The sequence below is a fragment of the Kogia breviceps genome, chromosome 9 (genome assembly GCF_026419965.1).
Source record: "Kogia breviceps isolate mKogBre1 chromosome 9, mKogBre1 haplotype 1, whole genome shotgun sequence".
Lineage (NCBI taxonomy): Eukaryota > Metazoa > Chordata > Mammalia > Artiodactyla > Physeteridae > Kogia > Kogia breviceps.
In genome coordinates, this window is record NC_081318.1 from 1236713 (window position 1) to 1255867 (window position 19155).

The 19155-nt window shown below is 56.0% G+C and overlaps 1 protein-coding gene across 7 annotated transcripts in view; it reads left to right on the plus strand.

Annotated features, from left to right (window-relative positions):
* Positions 1-19155, plus strand: part of PTPRN2 (protein tyrosine phosphatase receptor type N2) — a 697234-nt gene that overhangs the window by 587399 nt on the left and 90680 nt on the right. The window lies entirely within an intron of this gene.

Consider the following 19155-nt stretch of genomic DNA (forward strand, 5'->3'; position numbering starts at 1 on the left):
CTCCAGATTTAATAATGTTCTGTAATGAAAACACATCTTCATGCAAGCCCAGAATATATACCAGTCAGGGCATTTGATTTCTTCTAACATAAACTATAATGCAACTCCAAGTATATTTTCCCATTTGGGAAGGTAATTTACTTAATCATCGTTTTTTGAAGTTCAGTCGATACATTTTGTAAAAGATTTTTCTCCCGTTGGAGTCGAGTCTTTGTTTTCTTAAGTCACATGACTGTGATATGGAATATGTCGTGTAAATAATGCGTCCTGTTTTACAGTCACGTCTATAAGTATTATCATTCTGTCATCACAGTTGCACTGCTGGGGGGCTGCTCAGGCTCTTTCTAGAACACCCCCCACCCCAGGAGCTTGTCTGAGAGCCACCCTGACCCTGTCTCACATGAGGTGCTGGGATGAACTGATAGAATCGCTCTGCTTAAGAGAGACCAGAAAGTACTATTTTCCCTACTTCAAAACTCTTGGTGGTGGTGTTGAATGAAGAAAACCTCTGGTTTTCTGGAGGGGGTCAGAAGCCTGGTCAGTATGATCTTTTCTTATAAAGAAACAGCAACTTCAGATGTGTGGGAGATGGCATTTCAGGGGCTAGCTTTGCTTCAAAGCAAAAGAAAAAGCACATTTGAAGAAGCAGCTTGGGAAAAAATGTCACACGAACTCGTAAGAATTTATCCAGAAATTCTATTGAGCAAGACCAGCGTAGGCGTCTGGGTCCTTCTGGGCCAAGCCTGTGCCGGGACATAAATAAATGATCACACTGGTTCTGTTAGGTGTGTGAGAGATGGCAGATCGTATGGGCGGAGGTTTGTAGAAAGCGCGGCATCCTTTGATATGCTTTGAAATTCGCATATAAAATATTGATAGAATGGAAAGGTTGGACTTGCATGCAGAAGTGACTAATTCTGACAAAAGTGCAGGTTGCAAATGCACACTTAGGACTGAATTTGTGATAATTAACAGAAAAAAAAGCTTCCCAGTGACAGCTCTAATTAATAGTATCTGTAATTAAAATCACGCCTGCCCTTCCAGCAGGAAAATTGTTTGAATTTCTTGGAGTGACCTTTTTATGTGGTTCCTCCTGGGGGCATGGTGGTTAAGTTGATATTGATTTTATAATGAGCTCTGGTTTGTTTAATAAGAATCTGTAAGCCAGACAATAAATGAAATGTGTGCTTTTCTTCAATCCAGATTAATACTAATAATTTTTTTAAAAGGTGGGGGGAGAACACAGAAAAGAACTTTTCCTTTAAAAATAGGACCTAGGAAAATTTGGAAATGAAATTATTGTAAAGATTTTCTGGTGGGCTTAGTTTTGAAATTACTGCAGGACACCCTTGTGGGAACTACTTTGATTAAATGTGGAGCTTTGCCCCCTCAAAGTGGACTGTTTACCGGTGAGAACATGCCGGCACTGGGCTGTCGTGCTGTTTTGATTTGTTTTTAGCAGAACACACTCAGCGAATGGGGATAAGGAGGTCATGATTTTTAGCTCTCCATTTAGCTGAGTCATGGATTAAGGACTTGTAAGAGTGTAGTTACGCGTAGAAGACTGTACATTTGTAAACGAAGCAGTTATTCACTCATTCATGTATCCATACTTGGTTAGGTTTTTCTATAACTGCCACGGAGACCCCCTTCAAGTGTAAAAACCGGTCTGAAAAGTTTTTTTAAAGTGTTTCAAGCACGAAACAATAATTTTAGGACAGTATCTTGTTGCTTCCACGCTCTGTTTTCAAATCCTTGGACTTCTGCACTTTGCTAATTCTACAGTACAGGTGAGGTTATGGATTACCTCAGCGTAATTCTCATCAAGGGGTTACAAGGAAAATTGAACAATTTAATATTATGCTTTATTTCATGGGGACATGATGGAAATATTCAATTCATTTTATAAAGTGTCTGAAGGAGAAAAAGAGTACAGTGTACGTATAGAAGTAAGTGAGGGGCCTAGGAAAGGTGGAATGGTAGGTGGCAGTGTCATAGGTTTTACTGATACTAGCATATGAGGTCACCCTTTAAACGAAAGACCCAAGTGTTCTCATGCAGGAAGGATGCAGGGCACAGGCCTTGGGAGAGAGGAGAGGGGAGGGGAGGGGAGGGGAGGCTCGGGGCTGGAGGTCTGCAGGAGGGACTGGGTGCTTCTTCCCAGACGGCCAGAGAGGCCACGTGTCCTAATTAAACTGCACAGCAGTGGTGGTGGTGCCAGATTCTTCTAGAGGGAAGGCGCTTGCGTGGTTGGCCCTTCATATAAAGCTCTGGTCGGCGTCTTCCAGTATCCATCCCCTGCGGTCCCTGGTGGTCCGGGCCGTGCCCCTGCGTGCTCGCAATCCGTGGTTTGGGGTTTGAGGTTCCGGCGGACTCATGGAGGGTTCCTGAAAAATCAGAGGGCTTTTCATAAATTGTTTCCAAACAGTGAAGTAGTTCGCATTATTAGCTTCGAAGGCAAACACGTTTAAACATTTTTTTTCTCTTCTCCCTTAAAATAGAACTATCTCGTAGACAGAGTTAGCGTTTTAAAGATTCTTAGTTAGTTTACACGTGTAAGTGTGTGATATTTTCGTTTGCTTTACCTATTGGACAATCACATCTTTCCTAATAGACTCATATTTTAACACTTAACAAGATATCAATTTCACCAGGTAACCCATCAAAGTTTAATTTGCTCAAACTTGAAAGATTTGGGTATGTTAACTCGTAGAAGAACTGAAATCCGTCTTTAAAGGTCATGTTTTAATGGAATTCTGCTGCCAAACGTTTCCCCATTGTTTTAGTAAATGTTATTTTTGTCCTCTACATAGAGCAACATAATGTCTTTGGATTAAGTCTGTATTTCCTGATCTGAAAAGCCCATTTCTTTACTTTTACTCCTGTTGCCCCCGGTCGGCCTGTCCCGTGACACGTATGTTGTATGCACACGTGAGCGTGTATTTACACACACGCACTACCCAAGGGCATCCGGCAGGCTTGTGAGGCGAGGCTCCCGGCACATTCTGCGTCCTGTCACGTCGCTGTCCTACTTCTGTGCACGGGGATTGGGTAAAACTGCGCAGAAACACGCTGTTAGATGATGAGAAGGCGTCCCCGCCTTTCTCTCCTCGAGTCTCTTTGAATGTTGAGTCCGTGTCTCTGAGGCTTTGATCATCGCAGAGCAGCAGCCACTCCCCTTCCCCACGTGAGGGCACAGGCTCCTGCGGAATTTCCGGCGAGGCCTCTTTTGATGGTTTGTCTCCCAATACCCACAGGCTCCCTGGGTATCTGGGGGCCTTTGGAACCAGACCCAGAGGAGAGGAAGCAGCCAGGAGGGCTCCCTGTCGAGGGGCGCCCTGTAGAGAGCCGCCCGGGGGCCCAGACTCGTCAGGAAACGACGGCCACCGTCCCCTCACCCCAACTCAGGCTGACGCACCCGGGAGCCCAGAGGCCCCCTGTCCTCGCGCCTGGGAGCAAGGAGAGCCGGGCTGTCAAAGAGAGGGCAGGTCCCAAGTAACCTGTTCCGGCCTTTGATTCAGGGGCCCTTCTAGGTAAATCTCCCCTGCTTGGCGTAGCACTCGGCACAGAAATCTTTCCCAGTTGAGGTGGAAAACAGTGAATTCCTGGGGTATACTTGATCCACCACCAGTTTCTACCATAGCCCTTCCCATTTCAGTCAGCCGTGCATCTTACAGGGCCTTGCCCTGGCTTTACGTTTAAATTCTCAGGTCAAAATACTGTTGTGTGCAAATTTCCAATAAGCAAAATCTGTCCTGCTTCAAAAGTGGAAGGGTTCCCTGAAATGCTATTAAAGAACATTTCTTTCTGTGATAACCTAGTTGAGCCTGAGAACTGGAATTTTTCGGGTTTTGCCTTTGCAGAAGTAGCTGGCAGTACCAACATCCACAGGCAGAATTCACTCGAAACTTTCCCAATTCTGATCGGCTTTGCCAAGGGGGTGCATTGTCAGGTAGAAGCCCGGCTGCTGAAGACGAGGCCCGGGGCCTTCCTGCCTCCGCAACCCCCAGACAGGCCTGGGCTCCCCTGTACTTTAAGTCACGCCATGCTCGTCAAGGCAGCCTTGTGAGAACGAAGACTTGCTCACTTTTTGGGTAATGAGAGCAAAGGGACCTGTCTGCCTCGAGCGTTTCCGGGACCTGCTTTTTGTCTGTGTGTTCAATGTCAGGGGGTCAGTATCAGGGCCAACAAGCTGTTCTGCAAGCTCCGTCAAACCTTCCGGATACCTTTCTACTCTGGGTGTGAATGTGTTTCTGGAAGACCTGAATGTGTAGCATGTTCTTCTCATAAATCTTAAATTTTCTAACATGTGGTTTTTCCAGAAGCAGCGGCTCCATGCTCGTTCTCTGGTTTCTGTGCAACACGTTCCTCAAAAATAGCTCCTGAGATTTGGAAACAGATCTTCTAGGGGAGGCCGAAGTCTGGAAAGATTGCCAAAGAAATATCTAAACATGTAAAGAAAACACGTTGCCGTCCTAATATAGCAGCCACTTCCCTGATCAGACAATGATAATTAGATCAGACTTAATTAAAAATAACAGACCCCTCAGTGAGATATGTTGAAAATAAAAGACTGGAGCATCTAGTACGAAGATTTCTGAGGCCTGGATTCTGCGGTTTCTTCTGGATCCTGCGTTACTTATCCTGGTCTGTTTTCATTTTCCTGGTGTGTCAGCAGATGTGGATTTTACTCAAATAAGTGTTTCTCAGGGCTGGCCAGGAAGTTACGTCTGGGAAGCGGGGGCAGCAGGGGGGCTTATCTTCCCTCCTCTGTGTCCGGCGACTTTTCCCAGGTCCTCCCATTTTGTTCCGTCACAGCCAAGGGAAGAAAGTGTGTCCGAGAGGGAGGTCTGGTCCTCACCGGCTGCTAGGTGGGGGACGGTTTGGGGGGTGATGAGGGGAGGTGCATCCTTTCAATCGACCTCAATACGGGGAATGTTCTAGTCTGCCTTGCCCACTCGCTGTCAGAATCAGAGGACGCGTCCACCTTGCAGAAGCCAGAGGAGCAGCCCGGGTGGTGCCCTGGGCCCGGGAAGACCCCCTGAGCGTCCCTGCCCTCCGCCGCCAGCTACAGGCTCCCGCCAAGCGACGCCCACGGAGGTGCTTCGAAAGCCACCTCTGGCCACTGGTGCACACCGCGTGGCCGCTCCACACAAGCAGGGCTCATCGCACACGTGGAGGAGTGGCATGGGGTAGGCCGTGACCCCTCCCCGGCCCCGCCGCCGCCTTCCTCCTCGCGGAGGGAGACTTAGGAAGAGTCGGCATCGTTTCTCTGCTCCGCTGATGATTTCATTTGCCGTAAACCCACACGAAGCCCTAGTAAGCAGCACGTCTCAGAGTGACCAAGAGGCAGTTGGCGCGGCGTGGACATCAAACGCTGCAGGGTCACGGGGAGGAGGGCAAAGCCCGCCGGCGGGTGGAGGAGGTGTGGCGGACCCACAGAGATGGGCCCCCAGGTGGACGGGGGCGTGCCAGGCGGGAGGATGAGCTCAGACCCGGTATTCTCGTGGCTGTGGCCATGGACCCAGGAAGCGTGGACCTGTGGAGCAGGGCCTGGAGGCAGGAAAGCTGGGCGGGGCTGCAGGGACAGTGCGGGGGGAGGGGGGGACCCTGCCGAGGTCCCAGGAGGCCCCTCCCACCCTGAGTGTCCTCTGAGGCCGGGGCAGCCTCTCCATCGCCCAGAGCGGCTCCGTGAACCACGGCTCCTCGTCGCGTCCATGCCTGTCTTCCTAGTCTCTTTCCCTTTTGCTACACTTTCCACTTTTTAAATTTCTGTCTCTCCCAATGTTTAAGTTCGTTCAAGCTCGTGCTTCGCGCCCTCGTGACATCGGCTGGAACTTGGGCCGAGCCCTCCTCTGAGCCCAGCTCTCCTCACCACAAGATGGGAAGGAAGGAGCTTTGTACTCTTCCCTGGGCTCTTGAAGGTCAGAGAAGGTCGTGGAGGGGCCAGTGCGTCTCACATCTAAGTTCTGTTTAAGGGGCCGCTGTTTGTGGTGACAGCGGTGCCCGGGTGTGCCTGTCGGTGGGTGTGGGATTCGTCTCAGCTGCTCGGCTCTGGGCCCGGCCCTCCCAGCCCAAGTGTGCATTTCTGGCCTCCTCGCCTTTGCACGGGCTGCTTTCTCTCCATCAGGCCCTGGTCCGGAGACGCAGGCGCGTTTTCTAAGTGAAAACTTGGCACGTGCAGTCTGCAAAGAAAGCAGTGTACCTCTAGGGAAAACCGGAGAGAAACCTGGAGATCTGGGCCGTTCTAGGAAATCCAGTCATCATGGGGAAGGCCAGGTGTGGGGACAACGTTCCAGGGACTTCTGTGGAGCCCTTCTCCCCCGTCTGTCCAGGACCAGAGATCGGTCAGGTCATCAGCCCACTGTCTGGAGAGGAAGGTGGACTTGGGCTGCGAATTGGGGTCTAGGCCACCCTGTCAGAAGGAGCCCTCGCTCCCCGCCCCCCAGGCCCGCCCTAGTACGAGTGTCGCCCCTGCCCGGTTGAGGGGCGCAGCTTGGGCGCCCCTTGGGGAGGGAGGTAGCCTGTGTGCGGCCAGGTGGCCCTGGAGACCCGCTGCCGTCGGCTTCTCGGAGAGGACGCAGGGCCACCCTGCGAGGTGGGCTTTGGGAGGAGAAGCCTGAGGCAGTAAAGGCAAGTGTGGAAAATGGATTGAACGGGGATGTAGACCAGAATGGTAGGAGGCGGGGAAGGAATTCTGCAAGGCAGGTAGTCAGACACCCAGGGCCACTGTAAGTGAGCGAGACGGCTCTCTGCCAACCCATCTCCCCTTCCGAGGGCTTGTCTCCCACCTTCTTTAGCTCCCGCGCCCGTTTCCCCCGGGAGGGCGTTTGTCCCCAGGAAGAGGTGACGGCACCTCCCCGGAGGCCCCTTCAACCAGAGCCCAGCTCTCTGCGGGCGGCGTACGCGGACCACGGCCCGGGGCAGGCCGCCCTGAGCGGAGGCCCACAGACCCGTCCGGTGCCTGCGCCCGGAGGCCGGCCCGACGGCACTCCACTCTCACGCACCCCCGATGGGCGACGTCCACTCTCAGGCGGACTTGATGGGCACCAGGGGACGTCTCTGTGCCGCGTGGCATCACCTGCGGTGAAACGCACTAGCCTGTCAAAAATGGCCGAGCCCGGCTCCGAGCACAGCGCGGACCTGGCATACAAGAGGCTGAGAGATTACAGAAGGCGGTCAGAGGAGGAAAGACGGCTCGGACCTTCAGAGGCACCAGGAGTCGCGAGTTTAGAGGAGGGAGAGCTTCCGAAAGAGCAAGTGCACGGCCCAGCCCAGGAGCAGCGGGAGGTGACAGCAGTTTCCGGGCGTCAGAGGGGGGACATCTAGGGACGCGGGGGAGGAGGACAACTCGAGCCCGAGCCCCCGGTGCAGGCCGTCTCTCCCACCCAGGGACAGGCTGGACGTCAGCACCGCTTGCTCCCGAGGCCCCTTTGGCTTGGAGTCTCTGTGCCTCGGCCCCGGGACCGCCCCGCCCTTCTCCCCACCCCTGGCCGGCAGCTGCCCCGGCCTGGGTGTGGCCCCCGGAGCCTGCATCTGTGTCTGCATCCCTGTGGGCACGCGGGTAACCCCTGGGGAATGAACACCTCAGAGAGCCTCGGGGAGGCTGCGTGGCTGAAATCAGAACTCTTCCAGAAAGTGTTTTTTGCAGAATTTATTTCTTCCAACGATAGAGTCACAGTTTCTGAAACAATAGGGGCAGAAGGGAACTTTATTTCCCATTGGAGTTTACAGGCAGGACCGGCTCACACTGGGTTAGGCGTGTGCTTGAGACAAGCAGCTCTGTGACGGGCCCCCGCGAGCCTGGGGTGGTCAGGGAGGGCTTCCCAGAGAAGGTGAGCGAGGGTCTCAGACGGGGAGAAGTGGAGGCAGGGGTGCCCGGGAGAGGATGGAGCAGAGAAAGCCAGACGGCTGGGCAACAAACAGATGTCTTCTTGGAGCGGAAGCCTGTGTTGAGGAGAGAGAGGCGATGGGGAAGCTTGAACCCAGATCTGAGAGGGTCACGGACAAGTGGAATAGAGGGAGTTTCGGGAACCAGGCAAGGGTTTGTCTGTGCTGCATGCGTGGCTATGCAGCGTGAGTCACTTTTTCAGGGACAGCACAGTAACGGAGCCTGTGCCATTAGAGAAGCTGTGTAACAGTGTTTCTCTTCCCCATGTGATTGACTGTTCTTAAACTTTGTTGCTCAAAATATGTAAAGTCTCCATTGGGGTTTCCTGCTTTGGAAGACTTGCTGATAATTAAAAATGGAATCTTGGTAGGTTATTTCTCTTATTAGGTGTCTGGGTATGTTTGTATGTGTCTGTGTTTGTGATTATGTGGAGAGTAGGAAAAGGAAGATTCACAAATGATTACATCAGGAAGTCAGTCCAGATGCTTTAAAACGCACAGTTCTCTAGGGTGTTTGAGGGTTAGGGACACGAAGCACAGGTTTCAACTTGGATTGACTCTGTGATGTTTAATCGCAAATCAGCTAGAAGAGTTTGTGTGACAGATGCGGGATTATTAGGTGCACAGGCTGTTGGTGTCAGTGTGTAACTAGATGTAAATCATCCAATTAAAGTTTAAAATTTTGGATTTGCTCTATAGGTAAGCATTTCATCATTTTCATCTTTTTTCTAAAGCCAGTGAAGCAGAATGGCCGACAAAGGAATATTTTTTAAATTACATCTTTCATAAGCCGGCACGACACGCACTTTAACTAGAACCCAAGAGGGTCTTGAGTGGGAGGAAATCAAATGCAGATTTGTCTGTAAAACAGTCATCAGTGGGCAGGGAGGTTACAGCTAGTTCACCTGTTTCAGGATTATCTTCCCCACCCTGGCCTCCCTTTCCTCCCCCACCTTCAGGAAGAAAAATACTGAGTTCAGTGACCACAGATTTGAAATTGAAACGTGAGGGAGAAAACTAGGGGGAAAAATATCTCAGATTCTTTTGTCGGTTGCTTTTGAACTGCCTCTTTTCTGACCTTGGACCCTGTGTTTCCCGGACGATGACTGTGAAATGGTGCTTTTTTTTTTTTTTTTTTTTTTTTTTTGCGGTACGCGGGCCTCTCACCGCTGTGGCCTCTCCCATTGCGGAGCACAGGCTCCGGACGCGCAGGCTCAGCGGCCACGGCTCACGGGCCCAGCCGCTCCGCGGCACGTGGGATCCTCCCGGACCGGGGCACGAACCCCGTGTCTCCCGCGTCGGCAGGCAGACTCTCGACCACTGCGCCGCCAGGGAAGCCCGAAATGGTGCATTTCAGTTCTGCCTGCTCCCCACCACCCGCTCCTGGCAGCCCCGGCTTCTAGAGGTGGATTTCTCAGGCAGGGTCTACAGATTTCACATCAACTCCGAAGAGAGGCAGCAAAGCAGAGCTGGTGCCCTGCATGCGACAGACGGCTCTGGTCCCCCAGCCAGCAGTGTCCTGAGTGTCCACTTGCTGTTGGATCCTCTCCCAGCCCCCCTCCTGAGCAGCACAGACCCCCCCACACACCTCGCTGGTTTTACTCGAGGGCCATTGCCAGCGCGGACTTGCTGTGGAAGTTCGGCACCTGTCCCCTTTTGGTGCTAGGTGACGGATTTTGCAGGCCTCCGAGGTCAGAGCCCTCATCTCACAGCTGGGGAAACTGAGCTACGACAGACTGAAAGTGACTTGCCCACGGTCACCCAGCTCATCCGCGGTGAAGCCCCCAGACCCGGGTCTTCAGAGCCCCGTGTGTCGTGCAGCAGGATCGCCACTGACGGCGGCTTCCGGTGGAGTGATTGGGTCCCGGAGTGATGTGCGCTTGTTTCTGAGAAACAGAGGCAGCTGCTTCCTACCCCTCCGCCGCGCCCCGGCCCTGCCCTTTGCCTTGATGAGGCGGCGGCCGCAGAAAGAGGAGCTCTGAGTACCTTTTGTGCTCCTGGCTGGTCCGCGTCGTCCCTGGACTCACCCTGTGTGCTTCTGTCTCGGAACCTTTGTGCAGAGACCTCGGCCCATGTTCTGAGAGCCCCCCACCTGCTTTATTCTCCAGAGCGTCCCATCTGTCCGCCAGCCCGGACCCTACACCCTCCGCCCGCCCGGTGTGGGCCCCCCCCCGAGACCCCTCTCCAGTGCCCTGGAATTACCCTTCACACCTGGAGGCACTTTCGCATCGGGGGCTGAGACAGACCTGGGTTCGGAGCTCGGCTTGTTCCTTACCCGGCGTGTCCTCCTGGAAGGCGAGGACGTCTCCCGAAACGCCGGGTCGGTAGAAGGACCACGCCGCACCCGCAGGGACCTCTCGGTGCTCAAGAAAAGCTAACTGACACGTGAATCTAAGGTATCGATACGAGAGGAGCTGGTTGGGGGAAGCGTTTAGAACTCTCGCGAAAGCCGTCATCCTTGATTTCCAGCGTCCAGGGGAGCGCCGCGCGCAGGGAGTGTTGAGCTCTGCAGATGTGGACCGAAGTGATGACCGGAGATGAGGATTCAGTATCGTCTGAGCAAGAAGAAAACTAGGAAGGTGACAAAAGTCTCCCACAGAAAACAGCGGCTGATGCTCTTAGGCCACGTCAGGCCCAGGCTGCTCTGAAGAGGCGGGCGGTTTATTTCCACCTGACTTGGCTATTTTTAACCGTCTGAATACGAAGCATGCAACTGACAAGCGGGTGCACACAGGTGGGGCCGCCCCAAGCCACCTTTGCTCACAGAGGCCGAGCTGAACTTCGGGGACCCTCGAAGCACCGTTGTCTGGTGAGTCGTCCAGCGCAGGAGGCCAGGTGTTTACTGCTTTATTTGTCTTATGGATGGCGGCCCTGCCAGGGGGCTTGGAGCTGGACCGGAGCCCTCCTGTGACAGCTGGGGTCTCGCAGGCGTTGTGTGTCAGACACGCTCTGCCCTGGGTCTCAGATTCCAACTTTCGGCCGAAGCGTTAAAGGTTATTAGGGAATCCACGGGAACTCCGGGTTAGCGTGGGGGGGGCGGGGGGGGATGCTCACTGGAGTCTGTGTTTGTGTTGTCACAGTTCTTTCCCGATTCCACCCTGAGTTTATCAGGGGCACAGCAGACAGAGCGTGTCTCAGGTCGGAGAGGACAGACGGGCCTTAGGTGGGGTGCGGGGGCACCTGGTCCACGGTGGGCGCGTCCGATTCGTTCTGGAGGAAGTCCGCGCGCTTAGTAACGCACCTTCCAAGCCCCCCCCCCTTCCGGCAACACGCGGCTGCAAGTTTCGCGACGGTGCACGCTGTGCTGTAAAGCTCTGGAGAGCGAGGACACTCCGGGGCTGCCGGCTTGGGCTCACGAACGGCCTCCCAGCCCCGCCTGGTGTGAGCAGGAAGCCTCGGCCTCCGGCCGCGGGGCCCGATTCCAGCTCCCGCAGCATCTCGGCCGCTGCCCAGGGCTGGGGACCTGGTCCCCTAGGGGCTGCTGGCCGCACGTGATGCCCACCGGTGAGCGGGCGTCTGGCGAAGCCCCCCCGATCTGTGCTGGACGCCGAGGCAGACACGGAACAGGAAAGTGACTGCCGTCCCCAGTTCGGGGGCTGAGAGGCCGTCCGCGTGGCGGTGACTGGAGAGCAGGACAGGGCTGGGAGGGGACAGACGGGGTCAGTGTCCTGGGCCCGGCTTTGTGACGGTAGACTGTTCCAGATTCAGAAGCCGGCTGAACATAACGTTCACCTCTCGTGGTTGAAATGTGTCTGTAACTTTTATTTTGCGAAGACATTTACGAGATGGGAGCAGTTACTCGATGTGGCTTGGTAAATAAACACGGCTGGCCGTGGAGCCGTCCCGGGCAGTTGACGGACGCCGTGGGACCTGGCGCTTTAACGCAGCTGCGGTCCGGCCGGAGGAGCCTGGGTTTGCGGCCGAAGCCGTCACCAGGGTGTCGGGGTGCGGGTGAGGCTGCCACATCCCTCGTTAAAGGTCAGAATGAGCACCGCGCCCTCCCCGGAGGCTCTGGAACCCGGCCCAGGGTCTGCCGTGGAGGAGTGCCTCTCCCCTGCGTGTGCCACATGGGGTCCCACCGTGGAAAGGTGAACGCTATCTGGGCATCCCTGAGCAGCCTGGAGGAGGTGGTGAAGAGCGTCCCAGGACGGGTGGTGGCGACCCCGTGACACACGCCAGTGACGGGGAGACGGGCTGGGCGCCGAGCGCCCCATCCTGGGAGCCGGAGCCGGGCTGGGCCGGCCCGAGGACGGCCGCCCGGCGCACCTGCTGCGGCTCTGACCTCCGGGGGCGCGTCCTCTGCTCCTTACCCAGAAATGGCCATGTTCCCGTGGCCCCCGGTCCCTTAGGAGGCGGCCCCGGGACCCCGGGACCCCGGGGAGAGCCGTCCCAGGGCACCGAATATGCGCCCATGTTTACTCCCCGGGCCGGCACTGGGCAGGTGAGCTGCTCGCAGTGCGAACGTTCATGAAAAATCCCTCCCATAAGCTGCTTCACGAGTCCCCGGTTCTGCGCTCACAGGCGCCCCGCTGGCCTCGAAGGCCAGGCCGTCCCGTCCGCGGCACGCTCGGTGTGCGGTCACAGCTGTGGGGGGAGAGCCGGCTGGTCAGACGAGGCTTTGCTTTTCTTCCCGTGCTTCTTCTTGACGGGCCGTTCCTGGCCTCTGACCGTCCGGGATGCTTTCCCCCAGACGTTTCACTCAAGTTTAATCATATTCAGTGTAGCATTTGCTGTATTTTAAACATACCTTGTATGGGTTTGGTTTTTTTGTGTTTTGTTTTTTTTGTTTTTTACAAAAATAATGCTTCCTCACTTTAGGGAATACAGATGAGCAAAATAAAAAGTAAGGTAAACAGCACCCGTCCCCCACCACGAGGGGCCTTCCCGGGGCGTCTACCGCAGCGCTGTGTTCACCGCCGCCTCCGAGGGTCTGCGTGGCTCCTCGCTGTCGCCGCGGCTCTGTGGCCGCCATCGGTGCCCTGCGAGCCTCCCAGGGAGGCCGCTCCTTTTGAGCATTTTCTCCGCCTGGAGAGTAATTGCCCGCCCCCCGCCCGCCCCCTAATGAACCCATTTCGCTTTCTCCCCGGCTTTGTGCATCCTGCTTTGGTTTTGCCCTGGGACCACTAATTACGCTCCCCAAATAACCCTAAAAACGCGGCCGCCTTTGTGTGCGCACTCAGGCCGTCCACTGCTTTGTTCCCGTTGTTCCTTGAAAGGTACAAAGAAAGAGGTTTTTCTCGAGCCTGTGGAGTCCTGTCTATCCTTCGGCAGAATCTGGGGACGGCGAGTCTTTTCTCTCAGAGTGAGTCCCACTCTGCAACCTCCCCCATCAGACGAAGATTCGAGAGATGAGACGTGTGCTTGTCTCACACATTTGTTGTTATGTGTATGGACGGATTTCTTCTGCCGGAGTCCTAGTCAACCTACTTTGCAAATTGTGTTACAAACAACCACGAGACACTTGGAGACTCTGCAGACACATCCCAGGGCCTGGGCTCCGTCAGCAACAGAGAAGCAGGCAGCTTTACAGAAAATGATGACAGCGCTTCAGAACATGCTGTGTGATCCTGTTTTCTTAGCCTGCATCCTTGTACCCTAAGGACTGCCTCTGAAAATGCGGACTCTCGGGCTTAAACAGGTCCCGCGCTGTCTCTCCTCTGTGGACCTGCCCCTGATCTGGGGCGGCCAGCAGGGCTGGCGTGTCTGCTGCGCTGGCCGTGGCGGGACCTGCGGGACACATCCCCAGCGGCACCAACACGGGTGATCCACATTTTCTTGATGGAGAGTTTGTGCTCCTGTCTCACCACTTTTGACCAACGAGGAGCCGTGTGGATATTTTAAGATAGTGGGGCACAGGCTTCACGTGTTTATTTTGTGACCGAGCATCTGAATTTAGGGGGGCTGTGAAAATGCCGTTCTTTTCTCCTTAGAAACTTCTAAACTCTGCGTTCCCCGGGAAGGGAGGGGAGAGATTCTTCTTGCTAAAGACAGCAGTCGGTCGGCAAACTGGGTTCCACGCGGCCCTCGGTGCCACGGACGGCAGAGTGACGGCCCAAGCGGATCCGCGCCTTTCAGGTCTGGTGCCCTGGGAGCAGGACCTCACCTGGTGTCCCGACTCCCTTCCCACACCCGTCTGCAGACGGGGAAGCTCGGCAGGGAGGCTGCGTCCAGCGGAAGGAAGGTGTGGACGGGGGTCGCGTGCTGGCCTCACGCCCAGCACTGTGTTAACCGCTTCACACGTTCGCTCTTGGAATTCTCCCAGCAGCCGTGTGCAGCCGTCTGCCATCCCCACCCCACAGATTAGGAAACTGAGGCGCTCAGGCAACTTGTCCAAAGTCACGCAGCTCCTAAGGGGCTGAGCCGGGATTCGGACCCGGGTGATCTGGGCCCGAGTCCTTGTCTGGACCCAGGACGCACGGCATGGACCAGGGTCTGTCTTGGGTGGCGTCCTCTCCCACCGATGGATTTCATCTTCTCCCTGGGACTTGTTCCTAAGACACAGATGGCCCTAGAACACCTGCTTCCCGAGAGTAGGGGCCCCTCCATCCCTGGCGGTACAGACGTGGGCTCAGCAGCAGAATCGCAGCGTCTCCCCATGACTGTGCGAGCGTCCCCGTCGGGAGCCTGGGGTGACTCGCGTCTGTGTTCCTCAGTGATGTTCTCCACACCTGCGAGGGCCCAGACGCTAAAAAGGCACAGCCACACTGAGATGAGCCACCTCTCCGGAGTGGCCCGAGGCCCCTCTTTAGAGACAGACGTCCTGAAAACCGAAGCACCACGGCCCCCAAATAAGTGATTTCCCTTCTGCTGTCGGAAAACGACCTTCTTCTCATTCACACACACGCGTTGGTTTTTTTTTCTTTCCCGCTGAAGTGTAGGCACTGGATGAGAAAACAGACTTGGCCAAACTCCTGGTGGGAGCGGTTTGTGACCCAGGGCACCGGCTCACAGCCCGAGTGAGCCCTCGGGTGGGAGAGGCGCCCCACGTCTGCGGGTGCAGCCCAGAGGGTGTCTGGCTCTGTGCTCGGCGGCTGGTGGTCTGCAACGGCGGACGGGGCACACGCTGAGCAAAGAGCCGTTCGAAGGGAAGCCACGGGTGGCTGGGTGGCCCCACGGGTAGGTCTGCCTCTTGGTCGCTGGGTTATACGTGCATCTCTCGCTACACGAGGATCGTACTCGTGTTTATATCAACTCCAGGTCATCAAGCTGAACGCTCAGGGTCATTTTTACAAAAGGAGTGCCGTCCTAGATCATAAGCAAAGTCATTTTTTAATTAAAGGCGAGTTAGTCTGGATCTTAAACACCTTAAAAGACCTTTTCCAGTGGAGGGGCTGCACCTCTTTGTCCAGCCAAGGAAAGACTATTTATTTGCCCAACTCTCCTCCGTGCTCAGGACGAGGCCCCGCTGAGGACGCGCTGCATCTGTAAAGTTGAAGGGAGTTACGATTTCAGTGAATTTGCACCTTAATGAGCACGTTTTGGGGTTCCGCGACCTAACCCGGGGATTTGGTTTTCCGGGTGTGGATTCAGCCCTACCTGCTTGCCGCCGGGATTATAAGTTAGGAAAAGTTAACACATAAGTCTCCAGGTTCCTGTCAGAGCAGGCCGTGTCGTTCGTTTAGCGCTGTCAGTTACCTTTTGCTCAAATGAGGTGCCCCCCACGGACGATCACAGCTCTGAACGCTAAGCTGCCTCCACGGGGCATTACTTACAGGGGGTTGATCCGGTTGATGGTGGTGTGTATCCCCTGATGACAGGAGCGTCCTGTCCTGCCCTGCGGGGCCCCTATCGGTAATAGATGCAGGCAGTAGGCCCAGGGAAGTGCTTTGACCTGATAGCTGTTCCCTGTGTGGTGGGAACTTCAAATTACATTTAAAATAAATGTTTAAGCCCAGCCCGTGGCTCAGAGGGGTCAGTGGAATCCTGCCTGCATCCTTGCCCTGAGGGCTGCGGATGCCTTTCTAGGGAGAGATGAGACTTTTAAACGAAGAACGAGGCCCACAGGGTCACCGTCTGGTCTGGGGAGGAGAGAGGCACGGAAGCAAGAGCTCCCTGGTTAAACGCGTGGCTGACGGCCCTCCCGAGAGGTTCAGATCTGCGGGGCATGGGCTGAGACGTCCCCACAAAGCCATAAAGCTGAGGGATTTCAAAACTATCCAGCTAGCGTCCTGGCCAGACCATTGCTAAGTCAGGTAGTAATGTTCTAAAAAGAAGTTCATTTTTCCTTAGAAATTTCAAAGTAATAGTGCAGAGCACGGACAAAGCGTAGAATTTCTGTGGTTAATTTAGAAGCTGTGGTCAAACCTAAAGGACTAATTTTAAAGGCCACCTACAGTGACTCCCCCAGGGATTTCTGCATCTCTTTGCAGCCTGCCTGCCTCTCCGGGGACACCTGGAGAGTCCTGTGACAGGGCAAGGAGGGTGACATAGCAGGAGGCAGGGGAGGAGGGTAGGATGCGTGTCCAGACGTGAGAGCTCAGGGCTCGGGGTCGGGCAGCGGCCACAGGGACGTGGAGGGACTCTGCCTGGTACCAAGCAGAACAAGCCATGATTGAAGATTGACCCGGGCCCCTTCCTCAGGCAGCAGGACCGCTGTGTCTCCTCCTGAAGGGCACGGTCGTCCGACTCGGGCGGCTCAGACCACACCACTTTTGAGTGATCCCTGTTTTTGTCACAAACACTTAGGTCTGGCCTTCTTGCGTTGAGCTCAAGGGCAGCAGTGGAGGCGGACCCTCTGCCACCTTGCAGTCCAGGCGTGTGTGCGGCCTGGCTCCCCCAGCCCTGTTGTTCTGAAGCCAGTGGAGGCTCTGGCCCTGCTCCGGCGCCCCAACTGCTGCTCGTGCTACAGCCTAATCTGAGCCAGACGCCGTTCAACCCATGTCTCAGATCAGGACGATGAGGCTCGGACCCCCGCCTCGCGGAGTGCGGCAGGCAGACTCCCGTGGGCGAGCCGAGCTGCGGGCTGAAGGGACCAGGAAAACTTCAGCCACGGCCACGAGCCACGCTGCCTCAGCCACCGGCGCGGTGCAGAGAGATGCCAGCCGCAGGTGAACGGTTTGCAGATGGGAGCACGTGGCGCAGGCCTGGCCCACCCCCCCTCCCCGGCGTCCCTGCGCAGCCCGGGGACCTTCCCTCTGCACAGGCAAAGCGCCATCACCCGGGCTGCCGGCCTCCGGGGCTTCCTCTCTCCAGTCAAGGCACCGATATTCAGCATTGTTTACCGTTGGAAATGGGGGTGACCGATTTTTCTTGGATCCTTACTGCAGCTTTTTTTTTTTTTTTTTTGCGGTACGCGGGCCTCTCACTGCTGTGGCCCCTCCCGTCGCGGAGCACAGGCTCCGGACGCGCAGGCGCAGCGGCCACGGCTCACGGGCCCAGCCGCCCCGCGGCACGTGGGATCTTCCCGGACCGGGGCTCGAACCCGCGTCCCCCGCATCGGCGGGCGGACTCTCGACCGCTGCACCGCCAGAGAAGCCCCGCAGCTTTTTTTATTTTTAAAAAACAAAGACCCACAAGGGGAAGCTGCCCGCAGCAGCCGCGGGAAGAGTGCTGGGCCTGAGTCACAGGTTCAGTCCCAGGGGACCACCAGACACCTGCGAGGCCTTCACCGAGCCTGCAAATCAGTCCTAATCATCTAGCAAATGAGGAGGTCTGAGTGGACGCTCTGTGGGCACCTCCACCGCTAAAATTCTTGCTTCCTTTAGAAGTATCTTTGAACTCGCCAAGCCGTCGAGAATTTGCTCTGGTTTAAAGAACTGTTCTTCTCTTCACTGCACCAGTACCTCTACCGTTGCACTGATTAACTATGGGACCTCGTGGCAGGCACTGCACCGGGCATCTCACACACGTGAACCCTTTTCATCCTCTGTGCTGTCCTGTCACTTCCATCTTTAAGTGACAGCACACAGGCCTGGGGGCCTTGAGTGCCCGACCCAAGTTCACATAAGGTCTGGTGGCGCGAGGGCCCCGCCCAGGGCTCTCCACTCTCCACGGGGACCGAAGAGGGACAGGAATCCAGGCTTGGCCGTCCCTCTTCCTGCTGGGCACCTCCACGGGCAGACTCCCAGCTGCTCTGAGGTTTTGCTTTTCAGAGGGTGAATCTCAAACATCTCACATCTTCTTCCCCAGAGGAGCCCGTTCTTGGAGGACATTTTCTGAGCTCTCTTAGCCTTAGCTCATCGGACCTGTTCTTCTGGGTGAACGACACGAAACCCCAGAAATTACCGCAGAAACATGTTTTGGTGCGCGTTCCCAAAGTCAGGTAATGTTCCACGTGCGTAAGTGGGAAATCAGCGAGACACGGACTTGGTTCCTAGTATCATCTGCCTTCTTACGATCACCCGTTGTGTCTGGGTTTCTTTTTGTTTTTAAGATTCTGAGGAAACGTGGGTGGAATTTCAAACAGATTTGTTGTTTCGAAACCGTGTGAAATTCCTGAGCCCTGGACAGGGAGGGCCGGCAGGGAGACCCCGCCCTCACCGCTGGCCCTTTTTTCTTCTAGTTCGTCTTTTCCGCGTGCACACGATGATCCCCGTCCCCAGGGGCTCTAGCGGGGCTGGGGGTTCACGCCCAAAGCGCCTGAGCCGCCCTCCGACCTGGGGAAGAGCCGGCACCGCGTCCCCGGGGAGAGCGAGCCCTCAGCGGCCTCACGACGACCCTTAGTGGCCAGTAAGCGGCAGCCGCGTGAGAGGTCAGGAAGCGGGGACCAGCCCCGTGGCCGAGGCCTCGCCCGCGGGAGTTGAGAGGCCGGTGGCACGCGGCGCTGGTTGGGCAGGCGGCACCAGGTGAAGAGCAAGGGGCGTGGGGGACCCTCAGCTCTCCGCCGAGTCCTTTCTCCCCTGAACAAGTTTTCAACTCTCGAGCGCAGATGCTCTTGTAAACTTCTTCTTGACGTCGTTTTGTTTGACGGCTCGGGTGACAGTGGCGTGCTCCCTGGGCAGAGGCTGGGAGTCACCAAATCGTGACTGTTGAATTCTCCCCAAGGGTGCTCGGTTGCTCCGAAGTGGCGGGAGCAGGGCGTCCGGCTGAGTCTCCCGGGGGCTGGGTGACGGCCAGGACCTGAGTCTGGTGGCTGCAGGGCCACAGGCGTGGACGGGCCTCCCCGGCCAGGCTGGTCACGCGTGCCTGTACGAGGCAGCCCGGGACTCTGCACTGAGCCAGCCGAGCTCCGTCGGGCGAGGGGCTCGTCCGTCAGGCCCCGTGTCTGGTGTCCGCCCAGCGGGGCCGCGTTCCCCATCCACCCTGCACTTTCCCTCTCGTATGCGC